Source organism: Nothoprocta perdicaria, unplaced genomic scaffold, assembly GCF_003342845.1.
Source record: "Nothoprocta perdicaria isolate Ctin4 unplaced genomic scaffold, notPer1 scaffold_4, whole genome shotgun sequence".
NCBI lineage: Eukaryota > Metazoa > Chordata > Aves > Tinamiformes > Tinamidae > Nothoprocta > Nothoprocta perdicaria.
This window is the reverse complement of record NW_020455643.1, coordinates 4,529,785-4,553,520: the sequence shown is the minus strand read 5'-3', so window position 1 is coordinate 4,553,520 and position 23,736 is coordinate 4,529,785. Positions and strand designations below refer to the sequence as shown.

Below are 23,736 nucleotides of genomic sequence, written 5' to 3'. Positions count from 1 at the left end.
GAGAGGCAAGTTCCAGGCTGGATTTCTGCCTCTGAAGATCCTACAACACCCGGTGCACCCATATGGRTGGGATTGGGTGCACAGGAGGCTGCACAAAGTGTTTCTTCACATAAAGTTGAGCTGCTTTATCAAACACCGCCCTGCTTCCACTTTTAAGTGGAGCAGAGTCAGCAGGGCTGGCAAGTGTGTTAAATGTGCAATGCTCTTCTGCTAAATGAAAAAAATAATCTGTGCTCGGTGTATGCAAGCCAGTCAAGTGACACGTGGCAAACTGCATGTCCCTGAGTCAGGAACGCRGCTCGCGGGATGACTTCATGTGCCTGGCTGCAGCCCTAGGCATGCCAGACGCTCCCAGGGCCGACCCCTCGGAAGCCTCCCGAAGATCCCATGGAGCTCCAGAATGTAATTTCATGCAGGCAGAAGGAAGAAAGAGCTTTAATAGCTTGGTATTGCTTAGCTTCCCGGGTAATTTGATTAGAGCAGTGTGAATGTCTTCGTAGCATGAAGGAGAGAGGGCTCTGGTCTCTGTTTTGGTGGTATATTTCCAAGACACCCTAATGCCTTTCTCAGGGTTAACAACCCCTGTTTTCTTGCAAAAAAATTGTATTTCATTCTTAATGAAGAAGCTTATGAGGATGTACTTCTTATTTTGAGGCACATGTTGCCTTTTTACTGATTGCTTTATTTTTTTTCTGCAGCTACAAGCCACAACTGTGCATGCAAACCAGAGATTTTTGAAGATTTTTAATTGTGTTTTTAATGTAGGGAAATRTGCAGTCCTCCTTTCCTGCTCTTGATGGGTTCCTCTGCTATAGACTTGAATGTCATACCTGCCTCCTTGACCAAATTCTCCCTTCTCAAATCCTGCTGAAAAGTACAGGGAGAGCAGCCCAGGTCTCCGTCTCCAAGAAGCCCGTCCCCATAACAAATTGTATAACAGCATTTTGTACACTCTCGTACTTCTCTCCTCCAGTGCATTCCAAGCACCTACACAGTCATGCTAATTAGATCATGTAATAAACTTAAACGTGGCAAAAATCTSTTCACAGGGTGTTGCAAGACGGAGCTGGATTTGGAAAGCAGCCGCCCATGAATTTGTTTTGTTCAAAAAAAAAAAAAAAAAGCCAAATGATGTTATTTTGCTGAAGAAGCAGCAGTATCYATGCAATATTGGCTGCAGTCTAAGGAGAGGAGTGATTTTGGTTCAAATACTGAGGAAAAATTGGGGTGTAAGGACCTGCTTCTATGCATAAAATATTGCATAACCTAAAGCCAATGAAAATATTAATTAAAAGCTAAACAAGTGCTTAGTTAAACTTAACCAATTTAGTTAACTTAAATGAATGTTAATCCATAATGTGCAACTACAAAGGGGTTAATCATTTTAAATTGGAGCAAAAGGTGCCTTTTAAATGAAAGGAAGTGTTTATAGGGCACAGTGAGGTGAATTCAAAATGCATCTTGGTTTCTCAGTACATGGATTTAAGCTGTTCTTCTGTGCATAATATAGTAATCTATATGCTCACAGTATAATCTGGAAGAGAAAATGCAGTTTTCCAGCTCCTGCTTGCAGCCTCATCAGCAGCTGTTAATGAAGCACTAAGATAACCCTCAGCTATATCCCTTATCGACACTAGATGTTGCTGTGCCTCTGCTCATAGAAGCTATACATTAGCGTGGCTTTKAAACGGTATTTACGGCAATTTCCTCTTTCCTGTTTCTGTCCATCGCAACATCCTGAATGCTGGTGAACTTTCACTTTAATTTACTTTTTCTTTTAAGATATAATTTCTAAAATGTCAAGTTTCCAATCACCTTGAGGGTACACATGCCAACTTTACAAGCAACAGAGACTCTTACAAGTGATAAGATGAAGCAACTCCTAAATTTATGTCAAATATTTACTTAAACTCTGTTTCTGGAGGGTTTTTTTTTTGCAATCCAAGGGGAATGACATTGTTAACCGGATGATTCCGGGAACCGACTGACAGCTGCAAGGCCATGGAGGGAAGTTTGTTTATAAGGGGGGGGAAAAAAAAACAAAATAAAGTAAAAAAGCCTGCGTAGCCCTGCTGGGTTGCAGGCATTCTACTCCCACATGTTTGAGTGGGAGAAAGGACAAATCTTAGGACGTTGATTTCCCCATGGCAACAGAAAACGGAAATTACTTTAACCCCATCTAGTGACAGATGACTCATGGCTYGCTGCTATTTTCCAAGCACTAAAACAATACAGCTGCAAGGAAAAGGCCAGCCTATATTATCTCATATGCTGCGTGCTGGGGCCTGAGGGACAGGGCAATTCTTCTAGCTGCTTTTCCAAAAAAAGGCAGAGTTGGMGCATTCTGGGCAGTCCTTTCTTGGCCAGTGCAAGTGCAGCCAGTGCTGCTTGGCCTCTGCAGGGCCTGCCTGGGGCCTCGATGCAGGGAGGAGATAATTTTTAATTTGTTTCTTGGGTGAAAGKTGGCAGGCTGGAGCTCAGGTTGGGATAGGGACCATGCATGGACCTGAGTTTCTATRCAGTGTCCTGCAAAAGAGGAATGACACTTGGACAAAAACAAAACTTGGATCTTGTGGAATGAGCTGTGTGTGCTGTAAGCTAACAAATATTTCCCAAATGCATCCCAAGGAGGGGACAACAAGGATTAGCTGGGTTTACAGGCATCGGGACAAGATATCTACTGGAGAAATGCGTGCTCGTATTGCTGGAATGTCACAGCAGGGAATGAAGATGTTCAGCCCCAGCAGCTGCGTTATCCCAGCAAGGATGGGGCAATCATTATCACTGGGAGTCTTTGAAGCAAGATGAAGTGGGATTCCAAAAGACAGGCTGTAAGCCAACTTCCAGGAAGAAAAGAGGTAGCCTGTGTATTGAGAATACTTATTTGCTGTATTTATGCTGTTGGGTCTGAGGGCTGTTGCTGCAGAGACACATGGCTGCTGTGTGAAGCTCTCGGGTTATCCGGTGAGGGTTTGCAGCACAACTGTAGGATCCAGGTTTCCTTCAACCACTTCTGGACATGGCAGAGAAGGGCAGCRGTGGGAAGGGGCTGGCTTAAGCTCCCTGATTGTGGGGTGGTTCTTCATCCCCCTCTTTCCACCAGCAGTGCAGGGCAGGAGAGACTCCTATAAAGAGTTTTTGTTGCCCCACAACCTGGGAGTCGGTGAGGCTCAGGAGCAAGGCCAGTGAGGTCTAGGCCATCTCAGAAGCATTTTGCAAATTAAAAAAAAAAAAAAAAAAAAAAATACACTGCTACTTTTGCTCAGCAGCAAAAGGACTAACGTTCCCCTGGGATATGCTAAATTATCAGTTAGGCAGCATCACTTAATTCACCTTACACTGAGGGCAGATGTGACACTTGGGAAATGCGTGACCCTAGAAAAATTGCATGTCAGGATGAGATCACAAGAGACGCAGGGAACATTTTCTTTTTTGGAAAGGCAGTGCGAGCTCCTTGTGCAGTAGCCAAATCTTCCGACCTCACAGTGCGTATGTGGATATAACTCGCATAACGCTGTGACCTGCGATTCAGAGAGCACCATTAGCAGAAGTAACCCCATGGCCAAGGTTGCTCTGTAGGCCCAGCACAAGGCTGTATTAAAGGTATAAAGATTATGGGCACAGAGAAGCACCAAGTGACGGCTTCCTGGCCCCAAATGCAGACCTTGAATAGGGTGTTMAGGGCTGTCTTTGCTATCTCGGCCTCGGTGTTGGAGTGTTATCTGGGAACATTGTTGGCTACGGCGAGCCTGGTGACTGTGATTTCGACAGCAGCTTAAACCTTGTGCTCCCTCCCGGCCTTCCCTCGCTTCCCAACTGGAGCTGTTGGTTGGGCCCAAGCCCTTTGGGGCCAGCTCTGGTTTCTGCACAAAGAAGGGAGGGTTTGATCAGGTGCTGAGCTGTGTTCTCATGTTCCTTAGCTTTCTTCTCTTCTTGCACTTTTATTGAGTTGTCTCCTATAACGTCAAACATCCCCTACTCTAATAATTCAAGAGACATCTGTGGACAAGGAGGACCAATGTCCATAACAGTTTATTCCTGGAAAAAAAGTGTTGCTGTTAYCCCCTTAACTTATGTCAGACAGAGAAAGCCCTGGGCATTCACATTGAAATTCATCTTTCAAGAATTYACCTATCAGCTTTTTAATTTACAAGTTCTTTAATTTGCAAGTACATGGATGATAGCGCTGAGCAAAAGATGGCTTCTTTTGGAGCAGAATCAATTTTGAAAATATCTGCATAGAAAATGGGGAAAAACAGTTTTTAATTCAGGCTTGCTTTTTTGCTTTAAAATGCTTTCCACTTTTTTTATCTAGATAAGATACATTACCTAAAGAAATATTTGTGTACTGTGGTGCTTGAAAGCAAAGCTAATTAAGTGAAGTTGGAAAATAATATCTAAGTGATTTGTGTAAGGCCTTTGCTACCAGCACATGCTAATAACGAGTGAGGGCTCATGAGCCATCCTTTACAGCTCCAAGGCCCCACTCAGCTCAAAAATGTATCCTGCAAAGGAGAACATCATAGTCTTTTACAGTGTAAGAATATAACCCATTTTCTCAGAAACAGTATGTGAAGTTTTGGGTAACTTCTGGATTTATCAATGTGAATCTTGAGCTGCGTTGAGCTTTTACRCTCTTTCTTCGAAGCACTTCCTCCCTGCCAGCCTTCCAGCGCTGCAGGAACTCACCTAAACCACAAACAGCCGCTGGGCCTTTGTGACAGGGATTCCTAGTTTACAGTAACAGGTTCTTCTTTGAGAAGTATCTTCAGTTTCTGTTTTGCAGATCTGCAATGGAGGTTACCCTGAAGCCTTATCTTCATGCCAGCGTTGCACCCAGAGCAGCAGTTTTCCCAGGTGAGTTGAACGGAGGGRAAGGTCTGAGCCCAAACTCCGGCCCTCTCTTCTTTTTGCAAAACTGCTTTCTTCAACTCTGCCAGGGTTTTTTCATTTCCCTTAAGCCATAAGGGCTTAGCGATGTCTSGTTCTCCGGCCAACCAATATTCTCTCCTCAAGCATGTGTTTTACCTCAAAATTAACCCCCAGGCTAGTTTCCCTTTGAGTGCAAGAAATACCATCCCTTTCCTATCCTCGTCAGAAGAGTTTCTTCCTTGGTGTCTGATTCTCCTAAGCTCCTTCTCATTTTCCTATTGTAGGCTGCTAATTTACAAGGTCTCTTAGCAGAGCTATCTATAAAAAATTCCTCTCTTCATTTCCACACATTTTCCTCTGCACCACAGCAATGGAGAGCGTGTGAGGCAGCTGCCTTTCCTGGCATGCCTTCCTGCTAAGGCTGCAAATCCCTGTTTTCTGGAATCTGCAGTTCCCAGGAGGAATCTCATCTTCCCCACGCTAGTCAGATGGCCCTCAGGCTCCRTAACAGCATTTGTGGGGCTTCCTCCTTCCCACGCAGCAATGAGGAACTGGAGGGAAAAGACAAAGTCAAGCGGGTTGCTCCAGCACCGGGATGAGTTTCCACGTAGGAAAAGTGAGGGCAGACACAGGACAGTGGTGCCAGTGTTGCAGCCTGGTCTCCTCAGCTGCTTCCCAGTGCTGTATGAAGACAGGGAAGGAGCATCCTAAGGCCTGGGTTACTGTTGGAAGCCACTGCTTCCACTCACCTAGAAGTATAAAGAAAATACATCAAAAAAAAAGGAAAATCAGCCCCACCACCAAGCTCACCGCAGTGTGTGTCTATAGCCAATATAGTGCTCAGTGTTAAATACTCAAGTGCCAGGGAAGAGCTTTGGGGACAGCGGGAGGAAGTAGGAAGTGCGCTGCTGTTCCCATGACATTCCCATCAGGCTCCTTCTGGGAATTCACCTCTTCTCCAGCTAGAGATCAGAGGGACGTCCTGTGCTAGCCAGAACCACACACCTAGATCCCAAATGTGTTACTGGCTCCTTTGTTCCGAGTGAATGAAAATCTAAGGAAAGATTTGAAGAGAAGGGATGTCGCTTCGTTGCGCTGAGCAGTTTCCGTAAGGCTTCGTGCCTCGGCACCACGCTTGGGCGCTTACCAAGCCTTGGTGCTCCTAATTAAAACCAGCCCTTTCCCAGGCGATTGCTGTGTGCGGGCTGTCTCAGTCAGCAAAATCATAAACATGGGACCTCCCTAAAAAAACCCTACTTGCATGGGTGCTGCCACCTCCCAGCCACCTGGGKTTGGGAAATCAGAAGTCCAGGGATTTCCATTTGTGGCACCCTTGTCTAGTCTGGTTTTCAAAACGCAGAGCCCACAGAGCTGCCCTCAAAATCATTAGGAGCATTCTGGAAATCAGCTCTGTGYGATGCGTCATCTGCGCCTGCAAAGCAGGGAGGGAGGGCAGGGTGGGTTTCAGCAAGCCAAAGGAGTTCTGTAACACGCAGCATCAGGGCTTTAGTGCTTCAGGAATGCGGTGGGATTGCAGCAAAATGGGCAAAATCCCTCTGGCATTTCCAGGATACCACACTTTTCCCCATCGGAGGCTATTCAAAGCAAGCCAGGCAATACTTAAGAGTTTAGAGAAATAAATACTGAGCTACGTACTAATACTAACTTAAATATAATAAACATAGCCCTTGTGCCTTTTTTTCCCATACTGGGATATGCCATGCTTCTGGATGAGCTTYGCTTTGGTCTCTCCGGAGGAAATCTCAGCCTCCCATTTCATTGCAAAATGGAATTGCAGGAGGGCGAAGCAATGGGGGTTTTGCAACAGGAGCCCAGCCTGAACCACCGAGGCCTGAAGAAAGGCACCGTGTCAGGAATCAGAGGATGGAAAAGAAAAAATGATTCAGAATGAAGATGGGAAAACCTTTTCAGAACGTGAACTCCAGCAGTTCCAAGGAGTTTATAGAACTACCCATTCACCTAGAGTACATATGTGAAAGACGTCTGCACAGCTCTGCTCCCCTGTCTCTTGCCAGGGGGAAAAACAAAGCCAAATTCCAGCAGCAAGCTGTTTGATAATGGCCATTCTTAATTGCTGCTGGCAGTGAAGTCTCATGGCGCTTGAATTTCTGTGAAACGTGTTTGATTTGCTGGAGCTCGTCCAACACCCCGCAGACCCTCCACACCTCTGATTTCCGTGCCAAGCGGAGTGCTGCTGTGAAAGGCCTCCTGCAGCCTCCCTGCAGTGCCCTGTGTGCCCCGCAGCCCAGGTCTGTGCCTGGGCTGCTGCATCCTCGCAGGCCGTGGCTTCGTGTGCTTAGCTCGACGTGGGCACGTGGCTGCAGCTGTGCATGGGTGAGAGCCGGAGCACTGGGAGCAAAGCCGAGCGGCCCCATTAAATATTAAATATGTTTAGCAAATTTGCAATAGCAGCATGGTTTCATACCAGAGCAGCAAAGCACGTCACGGGGCTACACATTCTGAGCCAAATCCAGGAGCAACAGTTACTGTCGGCAAGCTCAGCCCCTCACTTGGCCATCTCATTTTTTCACTTGTGCAGTAGTGCCAATAAACTTGCAGAACCAATCTGCTGGGAAAGATGGAGAGAGGAATTGGTGAGGGCCCCAATTCTGTCTGCTTTCCTGAAGGATTTTTGCTTCCTGGCTAATCTGGAAAGATGCAGGAATGTCTGGCAGCTGCACAGACGAGCCGGGGGGTTGCTCTGTTGCAGGAAAGCGCCCGCTGACTCGGGCCTGAGGTGGTCAGAGGGCTCCCGGGCTGCCCCTGCTGGGCACGCGGCTCCATCTGGGAATTTCATATGCATAAGACATGATGAGCACTCGTGTTTTCCCGCTTTGGCTTCACTGCATTCCCACCTCTGGAGCAGACAGAACTGCAGCGACAGGAGGGAAGTGTGTTTGGGTATTTCGCAGATCCTGGGACAGGCGGTTTGCTCACAGCGGCCCTCAGTTAAGTCAACTTTTGCTAAACACACATGCAGCTCTGAATCACACCCCGCTGTAAATTCGACTCATAAAACAAGTCTGGAAGCGTTTGTTAACCGGGAGAAGAGAGGTGTGGAGGCAGGTGTGTTCAGYGAGTGCCACCGCAGGCTCCGAGCGCGCGCCGTTCCTCTGCCCRGAGATCCGCCTGCAGAGATGGCAGCGGTGATGTCCTGGCACAAGGCAAACGCCCGCCTTGCCGGGGCTGGGGAGCCCGCGGTGCCGCCAATCCCAGCCCGYGTGTCCGCACCGGAGCCGTGGGCAAGGCTCTGCTCAAGCATGAACTCGTGCGGTTCAGCTGCTGCTCGGGCAATCCGGGGATGCACAGCCGTGACCTTTCCCCAGTCTGCCTGGGATAAGCGGGTGTCTGGCGTGACTGACGGTAGCGACTGTGGAAAGCTAAAAAATACCAGCATCAGCTGCTTGGCTCTTGTGGCACCAGCTCCTACCAGCTGGACGAGCGGCCCGTGCTGGGGTGGGCATCGCAGGCTGCTGTATGTGTTAATTATAATTAAAACGCTGAAGGACCATTTCTGGTTGAGATTTACATTCCATTAGGAAGTGCTACAGCCGGTAAAACAGAACGTTTCAGCACTTGGCTTCCCTCTCGTTTAAAGGTTTGGTAATGACCGACAACTCAGACTGTGGATGTGGAGCTCTGCTTGTTAGCTTTTCTCCTTATATTTTTAAATAGTTTCAGGAATCTGCAGTAGGCACCTGTCACCAGCAGAGCAGGATAAAAAAGTTGGTGAAATGCACCGATTTGCACCGCTTTTCCTTTAACATTTTCTTCTGTTGAAAGAGGACTTGACCAGCCAGGTAAATAGGCGTTGCTGTGCACTTATGTAAATTCTGCTCAGTCCACTGAGCCTCAGATAAACACTTGTCCTCTGTTACTTCCTCGAAAAAGACGTCCAGGTAAAGATGAGCTATTTTGCATTGCAGACTTGGGTACCTTTTCTGCTGAGCACCCTTCAGGCTTCCCAGATGTAGAGAGAGAATTAAAGATAAAGGAAAATAAGACTAGGCCACTCAACAGAACTGCTGATTTGGAGCCCGTGAAGCCGACGTGTTGGTGAGTCCAAATGCAATGACTTCATGCACTATATAGGGTTTTGTGCAAAGGTTTTTTTTCAGCTTTTTCTTTCATTTGTTTTTAACTTTTCATCCTATGGCAGAGACTGTTTTTATGTCTCTTTTACTTAAACTGTGCAAAATGACTATGACTCAAAAAAAAAAAAAAGGGAATACAGAATTTTTCTATTGCTTTTAATGGGGAGCATGAGCAAATTGGAAGCAGATCTGGGATGGATGTCAGTTCAGTGTTAGCTTCAAGTTCTATAAAGACAATATACAGATCTTCTGGTAGCCTTTTTGCATGTGTGCTTGCCAAAGAGTAAAAGAGCTCACTGAGACTTGCTTTATGCTTCCTTGTAGATTTTCGGTATAACTGATAGAAAAATGAAACCTTTCCAACGCGTGTTCCGTTGGAGAGGATTGAATCTGCTTTTGCCTCTGTTTTTCTCCTTCTGTTTCCGCGGCATGGGTGCGCACAGTGCGTCAGCTCCTTCTCATGGAGACTTTCTGGTCAAGGGAAACAGAGCTAAACCCRGGCCATGGCCTGGGTCCTTCTGTCCCCTCATCAGATCTACAGGGCTTTTCAGCTCATCGTGATTCTAGTGCTCTTTAAGCTCTTGTGGTTCATCCAACCCCCCCTTTTTTCCTGTTGTGGTCACTCGTATGTGTCATCAAGAAGTGTTTTGCRAATGTCTCTTAAAAGTCTTCTTTTCTCCTCATGTTGTACCTGTGTCTGTCACAACGAGACCCAACAGCTACATCAAAAGGCCAGAAGGCCTCGGTGCATCGTGCCACGCTGTGGATGTTGTAGATATTTCCAAGCACTTCTGTAATGCAACTATGTCTTATAAAACACTAAGGCAGGCGCTGGGGCCGTGGTGCACATGGGYATCGTGGCCAACCTACCTATTTTTAGTGGCTGAACTCATTCCGACAGTGGCTGTTAGTTTAATTCTGTTAAGTGCCAAGTTGCTAATTGCCGTTTTTCTACCTGGCTGCTCTACTGACGCGAAGAGAGATGGGTGAAACCTAAGCGGGCTGAGGTTGGGTGCATGCAGAAGTGACAACTTGCAGATTTGGTGTCACGGACAAAGCCAGCATGACAGTGAGAAAGCCTGAGGTTTCCTTAGTCCAAAGGAACTGCTAACCAACTGCTAACATTTCTGAGCCCAAAAGGACAAGAAGGTTATCTTACAGATTAGAGCAGTTGTTAGATTCTAGCAGGAAAACTTGGGAAATTACAACAGGGAGAGAAAAAGGAAAATAAAGTAAAAGCAGGTGCATTAGCAGACGCTGTGGGAAGAAGCGTGCGTCTCAGGAGCACTGTATGTGATTTTGCAGCATTTAAAGTCAGAAGCAACAACTAGCTTGTCTGCATACAGCAGTCTTGTCTGACTGCCGCTCCACCAGATGTGGTTGCAGTTTGTCTGGATATTTGTAGGCTTTTAAGCATGAAGGCCAGAGTAAACTGTTATGATCATCTGGTCCAACATGCTGTGCATGAGAAGCTGTAGGATTTATATTCTCCTTGAACAAGGTCAGCTTTTGGAAAGGAAAAAAATCCAGTCTAAAAATACCCAGTAAAGGTATTTTTTAATTATGAGGATTCCACTTCACGCCCTGATAAGTTCTTTCACTTAGGGATTTCTTGGAAATCCAATAAATTTCCAATTTATTGGCAATTTTGCTCAATTTCAGATTCAAATCCTGCCATAATAACATCCAAAAAGGACTGAAGTGATGTCCAAGAAAACATTTTCAGGTGACAAGAATAACAGCAACTCCAGTACTATAAACAATGAGCCAAGGGAGCAGCAAAGTAGCTTATTGCAAAAGTATGCCAAGAAGCTGATTCATGTGATAATCAAAAAATTAAAGTGGGGGTGAATTTGTAGCATTTTAATAGTGGGAAGAAAGATGACAGAGTTCGCATGAAAATATTTAGAGTCACAGAACACTGTTTTTATTCAGATTCAGATCATGTCTGGAATGGATGCAACAAACACTAAGCAAAATGGGAACGCAGGAGAACGCAGAGAAAAATACACCAGTTTCTCAAAAAGAAGTACACCTATACAAAGAGAAGACGTGTGTGCTATAGAAGGAGATTTTAGAGTGCTTGGTGTAGGGAGAGCACCAAATAAAAGAGAATGGGCTTTTCTAAAGCTAATAGGCAGGAGAAACCCTAAGAAACAGTAGGGATCCCTGTGAAAGAAGCAAAGAGTGGCTCAGAGGAGATGTAAGCTAAGTGCAGCCTACTCATACTTATCCAAGGAGTAACGTGCTCCTATCTCCCATTCAAGACCTACTTTACAAATAAGACATTAGGGGAAAAAGAAAACAGATTGGAATTTCAACTCAAAAAAATATTGTTTTTAGTTTAAGCAAGCGAACGCGTGAGGCTGGAGATACAGAATGTGTGACAAGTGATTCACAGAGTGGGCACGCAAGCAGAACAAAAATATGCCCAGCACTGATAACAAACTTGTATGAAAACTAGGGGGGRAAAAAAAAAAGAAAAAACTACCAAACATACGCAGTGTTTTTAGCYGCCCATGTAGCCCGGAAGCGAGTGCAAGAACTTGCTGCAGGGGGGCAGGCGCCTTAGGGGGCACAAGCACAGGGTCGCCCTGGTCCCGTCAGTCCTTGGATGTGCTGGGTGGCGATGGACAAGCCCCRGCAGCGGCTCCGCTAGCGAGGAGGCAGTTTGGGCCTTGGTGGAGGGCAGGGCGGCGAAGGGAACCGCAGGAAGCCRTGGGGCTCCCACCGCGGCCGGGGGGACGTTAGGTCCTGGAGAGGCGCCCGGGGGAGCCCGAAGGGAGCAAGAGGCGGAAGGGCCCGCGGAGGAGCCGCTTGTGGGGAAGAAACAAAGGCGGTGACTGGAGAAAGAGGAACCAGGCGCTGCGCGAGAGGTGGAGGGGTCCGTCCCCAGGCRCCCGCAGCAGTAAGTACGAGACGGGGACGGGAGCTGCAAGGCCGGGCCTTGCAAGGCCGGGTTGCTCCCAGCCCAGCTGCCTCCAGCGCCGGGGCTGCGCGAGCAGCCACAGGCCGACGCGGAGCTGGGCAGCGTCAGCGTGGCCCCAAGGGGCTGGTTCGGGCTTGGGAAGGGCCGATGCGGGGGCACGGCAGCTGCCTGGTGCTCCAGGCTCCAAGGGCTGCTTTGGGAGAGGCTCCATGCTGGTGGCGGGATGCGCTGGGCAGGCTGCCCGGAGGAGCAGGAGGACAAGTGCAAGGGGAAGAGGCATCGGGAGAGCTGGGATGGGCTGGAGAGCTGCCTGGGGCACCGTCGTCCTGGCTGAGCACAGGGAGGTGGCAGCTCAGGGATGCTCCGGCTGGAAACTAATTCAGTGGTAGTTCTTGCCCTCAGAGCCATTTGCAGTCTGCTGTTAGGCACATATATATGTGTGTGTATGTACATATATATATAAAAAATATATATAATATGTATTTAAATAGGTGTTTTGCCCGCAAGGTGACAATAGGGAAAGGCCTCGTGAGCCCACCCTGTGCGGAGGCTCAGTGAGCAGGAACGTCACGGTGCAGGTTGCCTCCCAGGAGCAGTTACGGACACTGCCAGAATGAAAAAGGTGCCAACCACGGGACAAACTCATCCCTCTCTGTGCCTCGCGGCTGGAAAATGCACACAGGGAGTTTACACAGGATGAAGCTCCTCTCTCAGGAGCCTAAATGGCAGTTCTTAGCCGTTGACAAACTCAGGCCTGGCAAAATCCGCTCTCCTTTCTTTTCTGGAAGTGTAATAAACACGAATGTGCTGTGATAAGGAGTCAGAGGAATATAGCAGTTTGTTACATGAGTAAGCTTGTTTAGTTTGATTCTCAGGCAGCGGTGACAAAGGGATGCGGAGTGAATGCCCCGCAGCCAGAGGGCTTGAATGGAGCAGGGAAATGGGATCCTGGCTCTGGGAGGGATAGGGAGGAGGCTTTGTGCAGGATGAGCAAGTCGGAAGGTGCTGCTGCTTGCCTCTTCTCATGCTCATATATCAATATGGGGAAAWACAGTGGAAGCTGCAGCTGGTGAGGGCTCTAGGGGTCACCACTGTCTTATCTATGTCATCTGGATTTAATTCTGAAGTAGGACAAATAGCACGACAGAGGCCAGAGCCAGGCTATTCTGCTTTTCTGTGGGCTAGACAGCTTGCATTTCCATTCCCTGTTTGCTTTTTGTTGTTTTTCTTTTCCTGCCTCCCCGCCTGCCTTCTGTTCATCCCTCCCTTAAAACAAACCCTCCCTGTCTGTGTAGGATGCAGCCGGGGGGCTGTAGGAGCAGGGCAGTTGTCTCAGAATTCCCTCTTTATGATCAGACCCCTTTTATTTAGAGCAAAGGGCAGGCAAATCTCAGAGGTTAAGCGGATTACACAATCTCCTAACCACCTTGGCACCCAAAACTGCCTTGAATAGCACCCTTGTAGCTACCAGGGTGAGTCCAGAGAGGACTTGCACTGCCTGGCCAKTGATCCCTGGTCTGCTCCGCTTTCTCTTCTCCTTTTCCCCAAATAGATAAGCAGCCCTGACTTCTCCCAAAATTAGTATCTGCTTTAAAGTCAGGATTGGGTGTCTGGGTTGTAAAAAGGACYCAAGGTCCACTTCTCTGGGACTTTTTCCGACCTCAGCTCTAGGAAGTAGCTTTGGTGTGCGCTATGTTGCCTGCTGTTTGAAATAGCACATTTTAAAAGTGGGGTGCAAAATGTCTGGGAAGAAAGAGGTTTCCCCCTCCTCCTACCCGCAAGGCAGGTGATTTGTTAGAAGCAAGTAGACAAGTTTTTTGGCACACAAGCCGTGAAGAAGAATCTGTAACACCTGGCAGCCTTTTTTTTCCAGCTATAGTAGTTGCTCTTATGAAACACAGCTTCTTCCTTCTGCTCAGAGGTATGTTAAGCTGTGAGACTTCTTGCTGCATGATGTTATCAATGATGAGAGTTCCTGCGACCTCAGAACCTGACTTGGACAAATGGATGAATATCAGAGCTGCTGGGGCAACTCAASTGCAATGATAACCCTGGTGGCTTGGGAAGTCTCATGCTGGGGACAGGGATGGTATCGGAGAGGTCTCACCAGAGCCATGCTCTTCCCTAAGCATCTGTTACAAGCCAGCTGTTGGGCTGGCACCCTGGGATAAGGTGGATGTTCAATCTAGGCTGATTCATCTACACTTCAGTCTCCTGCATATGCTCTTAGGTCTCTGGAGCGGTGCTAAAACCGGCTGCTCCCCGAGCAGCTTGCAGCAGCCCCAGCCTGGAGACCAAGCTGCGCCCAGGACCGGGGCTGCTCAGGAAGGCGGCACCGCAGCCGAGCACTGATCCAAAGGTGGGGGAGTTCTCCGGCTCCCTATTTTAGGATTTTATGTAACTCCCTGCTTATATAAGCCTTCGTCTGGTAACCCAAAGGGTGGAGCGTATCTCGCCCGGATTCATCGTTAAAGAAACACTCATTGCTTAACTCTTAATTTGAGCGCTCGTTGCACGCATACAAATATTTTAGTTGGGCCCTCTCTCATTATCATGGCGACATCTGCAGCTGTGAAGCGGTGATGGGACGATGATAAAAGGCGTAATTCACCTCTTTAATGAACTACCTCTAAGAACATGTGTAAAAGCGATGCTGTGGACAAGGGAGAAGGTGGCCAAATACCAAACATTGTCCCCTCGCATTGTCACCGCTCCGGGTCCTGTTTTCCTCCATCTCCTCCTAGCAAGGAGAGCTCYGGGTGCTGGGCGGGTGGGAAGAAGCCCCTCTTCCCAACTGTCCTGCCATGGTGCTGGATGCCCAAATCCGGCTTTAGAGAGGTCGGTGTACATGGGTTTAAGATGAACTGGTTAATCTTTTTCAAACTCAGTGGTCATATTTTATCGTGTCTGCCTTTAAACAGAAAAGCAACGTGTGCTTGTTAGCTTAATGGAGAGAGTGTAAATAGTCTCCAGATACTGCGCTGCACCTAGCTGGAGTTGCCTGTCATTGCTTCAAGTTTTGAGAATTGCTAGGGAAAAAAATATATATATATATATGTAAAAATATATATGTATATATACACCTCCTCTTCCGTCCTGCTTCTCTCCCCGTCGAGCTGCTGCTGTCCTGCTGTGCCGTGGGCCTGTGTGCAGCTGTGGGGCAGCAGCCACACGGTGGCATCCAGGGATCTGAAGAGGGATGTGCAAGGCAGGGAAGGGCCTGGGCTTCTCCTCGCCTGCCCAACGAGTGAGCTAGAAAATGCCAGCAGAAACAAGCCCACAGCAATGACCACACTTCCCATCCCTTGGGACTCTCGTGGGGTGACACAGCGTGGAGATGTGCAGCTGTGGGAAAGACTAAGCTCGAAGCAGCATCTGACACTGTCTTCCTTCCTTTTTCTTTTTCGGTTTAAATCCACCTCTCCTTCCTTCTCCCCMCCAAAAAAAAAAAAAAAAAGAGAGCTTTGTTTTTGTTTCCATGGGAATTCTGTGAAAGGCGTAAGTGGGGAAAAAAAAAAAAAAAGTAGTATTCTAGCCAAAACCAGTGTTATTTGCATTCTGGAAATGCAAATCCCCAGCAGGCTGTGTCACAGGGATTGCAGGCCGGGGATCTCGTTTTCCCCTTGCCGTCCCGGAGGAGCCCGGGCTGCGTCTCCGGCTGGGCCGTGGGCAGCCTCGTCCTGCTGCCCAGCGGAGCCAGAAGCAGCAAGGCGGAGCGGAGAGGACGTGACTACAAATCCTGTAGGGCACCGTGGCCAAATCAGCCTGTCACCGTTAGGAGCTTTTGCCCAAAACTTCCTCCCCACCCCTTCCTCTGAAGCTAGCAGGAGAATTGTTTTTCTTCTTGAAAGGCAGGGAAAGTGGTTTCAAGTCTGTTCTTTTTTTCCTTTTTCTTTTTTTTTTTCCTTTTGCAATATCATCCTTATGTAGAAAACCAATACAAATCAGCTGCAGATTTTTAGGATGGCCCAATGACAATTTATTGCTCCTAGTTCGTACAGACTGCTCCATCCTTGGAAGCAGCCTCGTGACAGCCCTCATGCCTGCTATGGGGGCACCACATTTTTCCCTGCTCTCTGGATGCCCCGGGCTGCCCGGGACGTTGTCCTYGTTGTCCTCGTGCCGCACAGTGTCAGTGACAGCCCCTGTGTCACCACCAGCGCTGCAGCCCATTCCCGCAGTGCTCCGCGGGCTCCTTCTGCAAAAGGCCCCCACATGCGGAGGCCAGAATTACACTTCCTGGTTTCCCTATGATGGACGGCTGCCTCCTTCCTCCTTTCACTGCTTCCACCTCAAAATCCAACTGTGCAGCAGTGTCTAGAGCACGAACAAGGCACCGCTCTGGCTGACCAGGAAGCTTGGGCAGTTAGGCTGGATTTTAAGTGCAGACGTGAGGCTGTTCGTTTAATGGCTGTTTAATCAAGGCTGAGGCTCCGGAGAAGTCACGTGCGTTAGGAGAGTCATGAACCCGTGAGCTGGCCGGCAAGACCTCATTCCCCAGCCCAGCCTTTTCCTGGCCTCCCAGCCCCGCCAAAACAGGGATAAACCAGGAGGCCCCCACGTTTACAGGTGAACTCTGTCAGACTCAGTGGCTTTTCAGAGGCACCCGGGGTCGCTCCCTCAGTGTCGTGAGCATCTCTGCATCTACAGCTGAAATATAAGGAGGAAAAAGAAAGGTCTTTTAAATTGTTCTTAAGAGTGTACGACAAGCAGAAACACGTTCATCCCAAGCAACTGAGGTGTTTTTTGCCATCTTTGATACTTCATGTAAACAAGGACGGGTCTGTTGCTATAAACAGTTTTAGTCTATCGTCACATCTGTGTTGCCTGAGTCAGATTGATACCAGTTTTGGCTCTACTGAGGTCGCTTGTGAATTTGGCCCTTTATTTTTTTCTGCTGTTACTGTCTTTGCTCGGTGATAGCGCTGTGCAAAATCCTCCCTCACTTGCATCTCTCCAGGGATGCAATTATAACAGTGCAAGACCCTGCATCCTGGTGCATTTGATAACTTCTAGATGCGAGTTTGTGAACAGGTCCCTAAGGCAGATGTAGTAAATGGTCTGTGCTAATGTGGAAATACCAAGTTTAAATAAAATCTTAGATGCTCTTCTGAAACATGTGTTGCTCTGCATCATACCATTCCTGTGAGGAGACTGCTGTTTCACACGTGGAGACTGAGTTTAAAAAGCTTCCAGTAAATCAACAGAGCCAGGGCAAAGCCCCCCTTCTTTGGGTTCCCAGAGCTTAAACCAGGGCTTCATCCTAGCAGCAGGTAAATTTGCAGGAGATGACCCTGCCGAAAGGCATTCCCTCCTGGGCTTGGATCCGTGGGCAATATTGACTTTGTCCCTGACTGGAAGGGCAGATGGCTCTTCCAGGTGCAAAAAAAAAAAAAAAAAAACGGTCTGGGAAGCCCAAAGTTCTCAGCTCACTGAGCTGAGCCCAAAGTTCTCAGCTCTTGCAGGCTCTTGCTCCCCAAGGCCATAGTTGGGTTTGCTCTTTCTCCCAGCGCTGGCTCTGGTTTAAGCAGCCCTTGACTGCCCCTCGGTTGTCCACATGGGCCCCTCTCCTGTCGCGAGCGAGCTGTTGGTGATGCCACGTGGGGAGCATCTTCACATAAGAGGCCCTTATTAATAATGTGTATTTTCACTCAGGCAGATAACTGTGTTTGTTGTGCAGTCGTGCAAGCTCTCAGCTGGGCTTTCAAGAGCTGCACTGCCAGGTATCTCTAGATACCTGTATACCCTCACTTCGGGCCACCTCACTAACCATGAGACTGAAAAATCCTAAGGAAAAAATGAGGAAAAAAATGCAGCCCAAATTCCTGATGTTGCTTTCTTGGTTTTGCATAATACAGCACCACTGATCTGAGCAGGATTGCCCTGCAGTGCATTCCTTGAGCCAGGATCTCATGTTAAATAAGTAAATTTTGCGTTGCCCTGTGCCAAAGATAAGGGGTTCCAGAAAGGTGAGAGACAGTTTCTGAGATCAAAAGTCAAAAAAGAGAGCGAACAACCCTGACCTTGCTGCTTCTACAGTCACTAGGCAACACTCCGTTTTTCACACCTCAAGCTATTTTAAAAGGCATGTGCCAGGTTTACACTTCATGAATCGCATCTGAGGCAGGGAAGGTTATGAAAAGGTAACAAATTCTTGACAGATTATGGATACCCTGCTTCCAGCCTCTGCAGGAACAGCATAATTATGGGTGGGGAATATGCTTGGTAGAAGGGAAGTGTGATGCATAGATGCCAAAATACTTACTGAAAKTGTTTGTTTGCTGCTGCTGCTGGTTTGTGGCTGCCAAAATAAACCTAGTGTAATAGGAGAGAAATTAAATATGCATTCACTGAACTACAGGTTATGCATTTGCAAAGATTTGCTAGAATTCAGCTAGTCATTTGTATACCTTAAAAACACCAAAATAAAGGCTGGGCTAGGTGGGACGTGAGATCCTGTGACCTCATGCCCAGGGCTTTGCAGTGTAGGAGAATGTGTCTGTCTTTAAGCCTGGCTTTGCCAGTGCCCTGGAGTGGAAGGGGCATGTAGCAGTATGGGGTGACCCTATTCTCTGCTGCAGAGTCTTCCTTGCTGCTTTTCTCTAGCACTTTGTTCTCTATTTCGATGCAGAGTATTAGCAATGTCTGTGCTGTTTTTTTTTTTTTTTCCTAGCTTAATATAGAGATTACTGGTGAGCCACCTTGACTCATAGCTTTCCATAGATGCYGAGTATAGAAATGTTGGAGGTAAATACTGCGAATGGAGAGGAGACATGTTGCAAATCCGCTGGGAATCCAACTGAGATTTCTGAATGTGAGACACATTTCTTACAGAGAAGCACACAGTCCTCCCTGGCTTTAGCAAGCCGTTGATAAACCAAGTCCAAGTAAATCCACTTGAAATGAGCTGAGCGCCAACCCACAGAGCACATACTGGTGGCCCAGACTGATGTTTTGATACAAAACATGGAGATGCTTTAATATTGCATTGCCAAAACAGACGTAGAGTCCATCCCTGRCCTCTAGTCCATCTGCAATCAACACAGTTAGATTATTTATCCAGGTTTAGCTAGGTTTGATATTATTTATGTAGGTTTGAGGACCACAGTTCAGCTCCTTGCTACATTTAAAAAAAAAAAAGGCTTCCTTTAGAGAAGAAAAATACCATAACAACTCTATTGAAATCTTGCCACGGAGGAGAAGTGTTAACGCTGAACTCCCTTGGAGAGAGCAGCACAACGTGCCCAGTACAGCTGCAGTGATGGGAGCTGCGGCTCTGCAGACAGATCAGACACTTTACCCACGTGCCAACGTGCAGACTGTGTTGTAGCTGCTTAATGTATGGAGGATTTTTTTGCTTGTCAGTTCAGTGCACAAAAAAATCCTTTCTCAGTAAGAAATCTGCTTCTTTGCATATTAACAAGGTCTCTGAGACACAGTATTGGAAGTAAAAAMTGCAGTATTTGCAGATGAGCACTACTCCGATACAAACAATATGTGACCATAATTATTAGGCTGTTTTATGCTAAAACTAACATTGCATGTGTACTTAATTCATTGTTAATTTGCACTGAGTTTTCATGTGTTTCCCTGAGCAAACGTGATTGTTTTGTGGCTGTGATAGGGGAAAACTGAGTTTTCCCAGTAATTGGGCTTCTATGAGAAGAGTACAAAAGGGGAGAAATTGCTCTCTGAGAGCTGCTTCTGGTTTTAGGAGTGTAGGACTGAGTCCCTGTGTTTGCAGTGGTGTGAAACTGAAATAAAAAAGCGGACGTTGTCCACACTGTTAATTGCTAATTTCTTGATTTTGCCCTAATACCAAGTGCCCACTATCGAAATGCTGCAGAAATCGTCAGTCCGCCAAGTCCTTTCCTTCCACCCTTCCTGCCAGTATCCCAGTGTTCTGCTTAACATACGGGGAGGAGTTTTCCCTTAATTAGCAATGCTCATAGGCTGGATGCCCCTGTGGGCTGGGTCATACTTCATTTTGCCTTTGGGGAGGCAGCCTGAATACTTGAACCGAAGCACTTAGCAAGACACAGCTTTTCCTGCCTGTGCAGATTGCTTCTGTGGTTGTTTTCCTCCTAGTAGCAGAGTTCTGGACAGTGACTTCATAGGAGGATAGATTTCTTATTTTAAAAGCACCATGAGGCATCCACCTCCACGGGGGCAGAAGGTTAGTAAAGAAAGGTTTGAAGTTGTTCGCTGTTTGCCAAATGTTTCGGTCTCAATGTGTTTGTCAAGCTAAGATGGAGCAGCTGATTCAGTAACGCTGCCAGATCACTCATTTTTGCCTGCAGGGGAGAGGACAGAGAAAGCGGGCAGCTGATTTTGTAATAGTTTCGGAAAGAAAAGGGATGTTGCTAAAACACATTTTATTTACTGCCTGGGCTCTGCCTGTGGTTGTCAAGGCTGGGAAGTGAACTTTGCTAATGGCAGATGTTTATCAGGCTTAGAGTCCTCCATACTCGGAATGGCGTAGGAATTTTTCACGCTTTGAAGTCTCTGAGTTTGTATTCAGGAAAGCTGAGCAGCCTTATCCTGTGCTGAAATTAGAAAGGGGTCTGGGAGGGTTCTCGACCTGGAWATTCAGAGATAATAGGTCTGCATTTTGCTGTGAACTTGAGCGTTTCTTGTGCAGGGAATTGTATGCATCTGGTGTGTCTACAAAGCTGAAGAAACTGGCGTCTCTCCCRTGTGTCTTTTAGCAGCGGCTGGTTCAGGACATGGGGAAAACCTGCAAGTTTCCCAACACGCGCTCATGTAACCCGTTCTGCTGTGCTGCAGGCTGGATTTCTTGGAGTGAAAACCTCTTCCACCTATTCTTGTTTTTATTTGCTAAGACTCATTCTTACTATGGGAGCCTGGTTCCTGAAAATTTTGTGTTCAAAAACACTAGGTGTACCCAAGTCCAAACTGGGCAGTTTAGCTAGTGCAATTCTGTTGACTTTGGGAGTGTTTCATCTGTTTCATTGGGATTGAAATGGCCTCCTAATGCAGGAAGGGCAATATGTATTATACATTCAGGTCTACATGGTCTCCAGGTCCTGCCCTTAAGTAAGTCCGTGTAAGTCTGAAGTCATTAGGATTATGTGCATATTTKGGGGAGACTACTTTTCCTTCTGAAGTAGTTTAATTGGGTGAGTGACGCCCTGTTGACATTAGTTTTGAAGAACAAAAAAGGCACGTAACAGCAAYGTTAGTGCTTCCATGACCACGGGAAATAACAACGCTGTGTTCATATGGCTTTATGTTTCCTAGCTGTTTGCTTTTGGGGGGTGTGCATTCGGTTTAAGCTTCTCTAATTGCTCAGGAATCGATGTTTTCCTTCCCATGCTGTTGCTGGTATTTGATAGCGTGAGCTCATGCTGCTGGTTCTCAGGTAATCAGGGAATTCGATTTCTCCCCTCTGACAGTCCTTTTTCACGATGTTTACAGGACGGTTTGCCTTGTGAGTATGCTCTTGTGGCCAAAGCCCACCCAAATTTGCCACAATTTAAGCAGCTCCCAGTACAGGTGCTCAGACAGACTTTTCTGTCTTGGACGCATGGTAACCACTGTTCAACTTGWGGTCAGTCTTGAGCACACTTGGTCTGAATATGTGTAAAGCCCCTTCAGCRTTACCTGCAAGATGTTCAGAGCTGCCCGGGGTGGGACAGGACCCTGCATGGTTCAGAGCATGTCCTGGCTGCAGTGTTGTTCCAGGGGACGGGCACAGTCTTTTGAGCACCTGTAGGAGGAAGTTGTTGGCACAGGTGGCTCAGCCTGTGCAGTTTTCTGACCCTTTCCACACTTGCCTGTGTGATTAAAAGGGACACTCACTGCGCTCCTCTTGCTTTAAGACACCACAAAGCCTTTCAAATCGATTGGTGTGGTGGGGAAGCATGCCTGTCCTTCGGGGTGTCGCGGGGAGCGAACCACATGAACCACAGGCACTCAGGTCCCTTCCCACAACTGTCACATCCTCATCACTGATCCGTGCCCAAGGCCTGAGCAGCAGGTAGGGTAGGGCTGCTCCAGACATCTGTTCCCAAGCTAGGAAATCAAGTCCTGAGCTGAAGCCGCTCCAAACCTAGCTCAAAGACTCCTGGCTTCATGGCAGCATGGGTCAAACTTTATCATATTTGATTTGGGAGGAAAAAAAATATATGGAAAAGAAAAGCTGAAAAGACCTGATGCAAAATATATGGGAATCCCCATGGTCTTTAGTTCAGTCTTYTAGGGTTTGGATGGAATTCATCAAGAGCTAGGTACTAGCATTAATTGAAGCTTATCGAGAGGCACGTGTTTGAATTTTTGCCAGGAATTAGCTTTTCTACTTGCAGGTGATCGAAGGGTCTATCTTAAATACCCATTTACATATTTGCTTTTTTGTCCGTGTACTTAAGTTCCTCATTTTCAGGATCCTTAGAAATTGGTGTTGTGGCTCTGCTGTTTCTGGAGGAGACTCGGCCCCGAGTGACGGGGTTCTCCATTTCGAGAAGCTCAAGCTCCTACCACAGACATGACTGTGGCTCCAACAGGAGAAGCAGGAAGTTTCTCGGAGTGAAGGAGGAGTTTGCTGGAATCAGAACAGTGAATTCTTTAGGCTGCTTACTTAAACACACATAAAATGCGAAGCAGTAGGTAATCTTGTGAAATGATTCCTTCCTGAAGCAACCTGAAAATCACATGCTTCAACTAGAGGTTCTTACTGGTTCTCTTAATAATAGCAGAATGAAAGGGCTTGTGTCAACTTGACATTGTTACCAAATGTAATTTATGAAGTGCTTTTTAGGCTTCAAGTGTACCTGCATTAAAGGGAAGATCTTGTATTCTACAGTGCATCTGTTTCCTTCAAGCGGTGCTGTGAWAGATATTCTCCTTGATGAGACAAGCAGACCTGTGCAGTTTTTAGCACATACTTAGTCTTTTATCAGTTATGAATCAAACTTACTTTTTTTGAGAGAGAGTTATTCCTTCTCAGGTAATGGATTTAAAGCAAGTTATCAAGTCATCAGGAAAAGAAATGTCATGGGAATATATACACACTGCCCATATTGCCACCGTTTTTCTTCCTCTAAAATAAAATCATAAAATAGATATCAATCACGAGTGTCTACACACGTTGCTGAATATATCTTCTTTGGTGTGCCCATTAAGTAAGAATATAGCAGAAACTCATCTTTAGACATGATGAAAGGCCATAGGTCCAGCAACGCTTCATATGCTGGGTTAATGCAGGTTCTCATGTTTTTTTCAAAAAAAAAAAAAAAATTTTTTTCTCCTCATCAAAATAGCTGTTCCACTTTGGCATTTAGTCTTTTAAAACAAACAGTTTGTGAGTGGGAACGAGYGGATCTAAATCTGTGTGTAGGGCACTAAGGAAGCCGTGTGCTTCCTTCAGAATGTGTGTTTCTGGACTGGGTGTCAGCGAGTGGGTCTTGGCTGGGCTCCCGTGGCGGCAGGAGGGAAGGGCCCTTATTTCTCACCTTTTCCTCCTTTTGTTTTGCTCCTAATTGTTTTTAAAGTGCTCTCCTGGGGTGTGCACTGTATTGCCGATACACTCCTGGAGAGACTCAAAAATCATTGTTCAGGGCTGTTTGTGAGGTGAAAATTGACAYTCAGTGGTGTCTTGATCCTTCCCTCAAATCGCCACCACCATGAAAYCTTGGCCAGGTGTCTTTCTGCCTGCAGAGGTGGTGAATTTGGCCCAAATTTAGACACTGTGCAGCAGGCACAGAGTCTGTGAGTGAAAGTGGGGGCAGCAGCCCCAGTGGTCCAAGAGAAATAACTGAGATGTCAGTGTCACCTTTTCCTTTTTTTTTTTTTTTTTTTTTT

The 23,736-nt window shown here is 47.0% G+C and overlaps 1 protein-coding gene across 3 annotated transcripts in view; it reads left to right on the top strand.

The window, feature by feature from the left end:
* Positions 1-8,856: 8,856 nt before the first annotated feature.
* PLD1 (phospholipase D1) overlaps positions 8,857-23,736 on the top strand; it is a 70,193-nt gene continuing 55,313 nt past the window's right edge. For 2 of the 3 annotated variants that reach the window (XM_026045147.1, XM_026045145.1), the window contains exon 1: positions 20,008-20,092. The gene's annotated coding sequence lies outside the window, so the exon portion shown is untranslated. Of the gene's footprint in view, positions 8,950-20,007; positions 20,093-23,736 lie in introns of those variants that run through there. The other variant, XM_026045146.1, reaches the window with a different exon arrangement.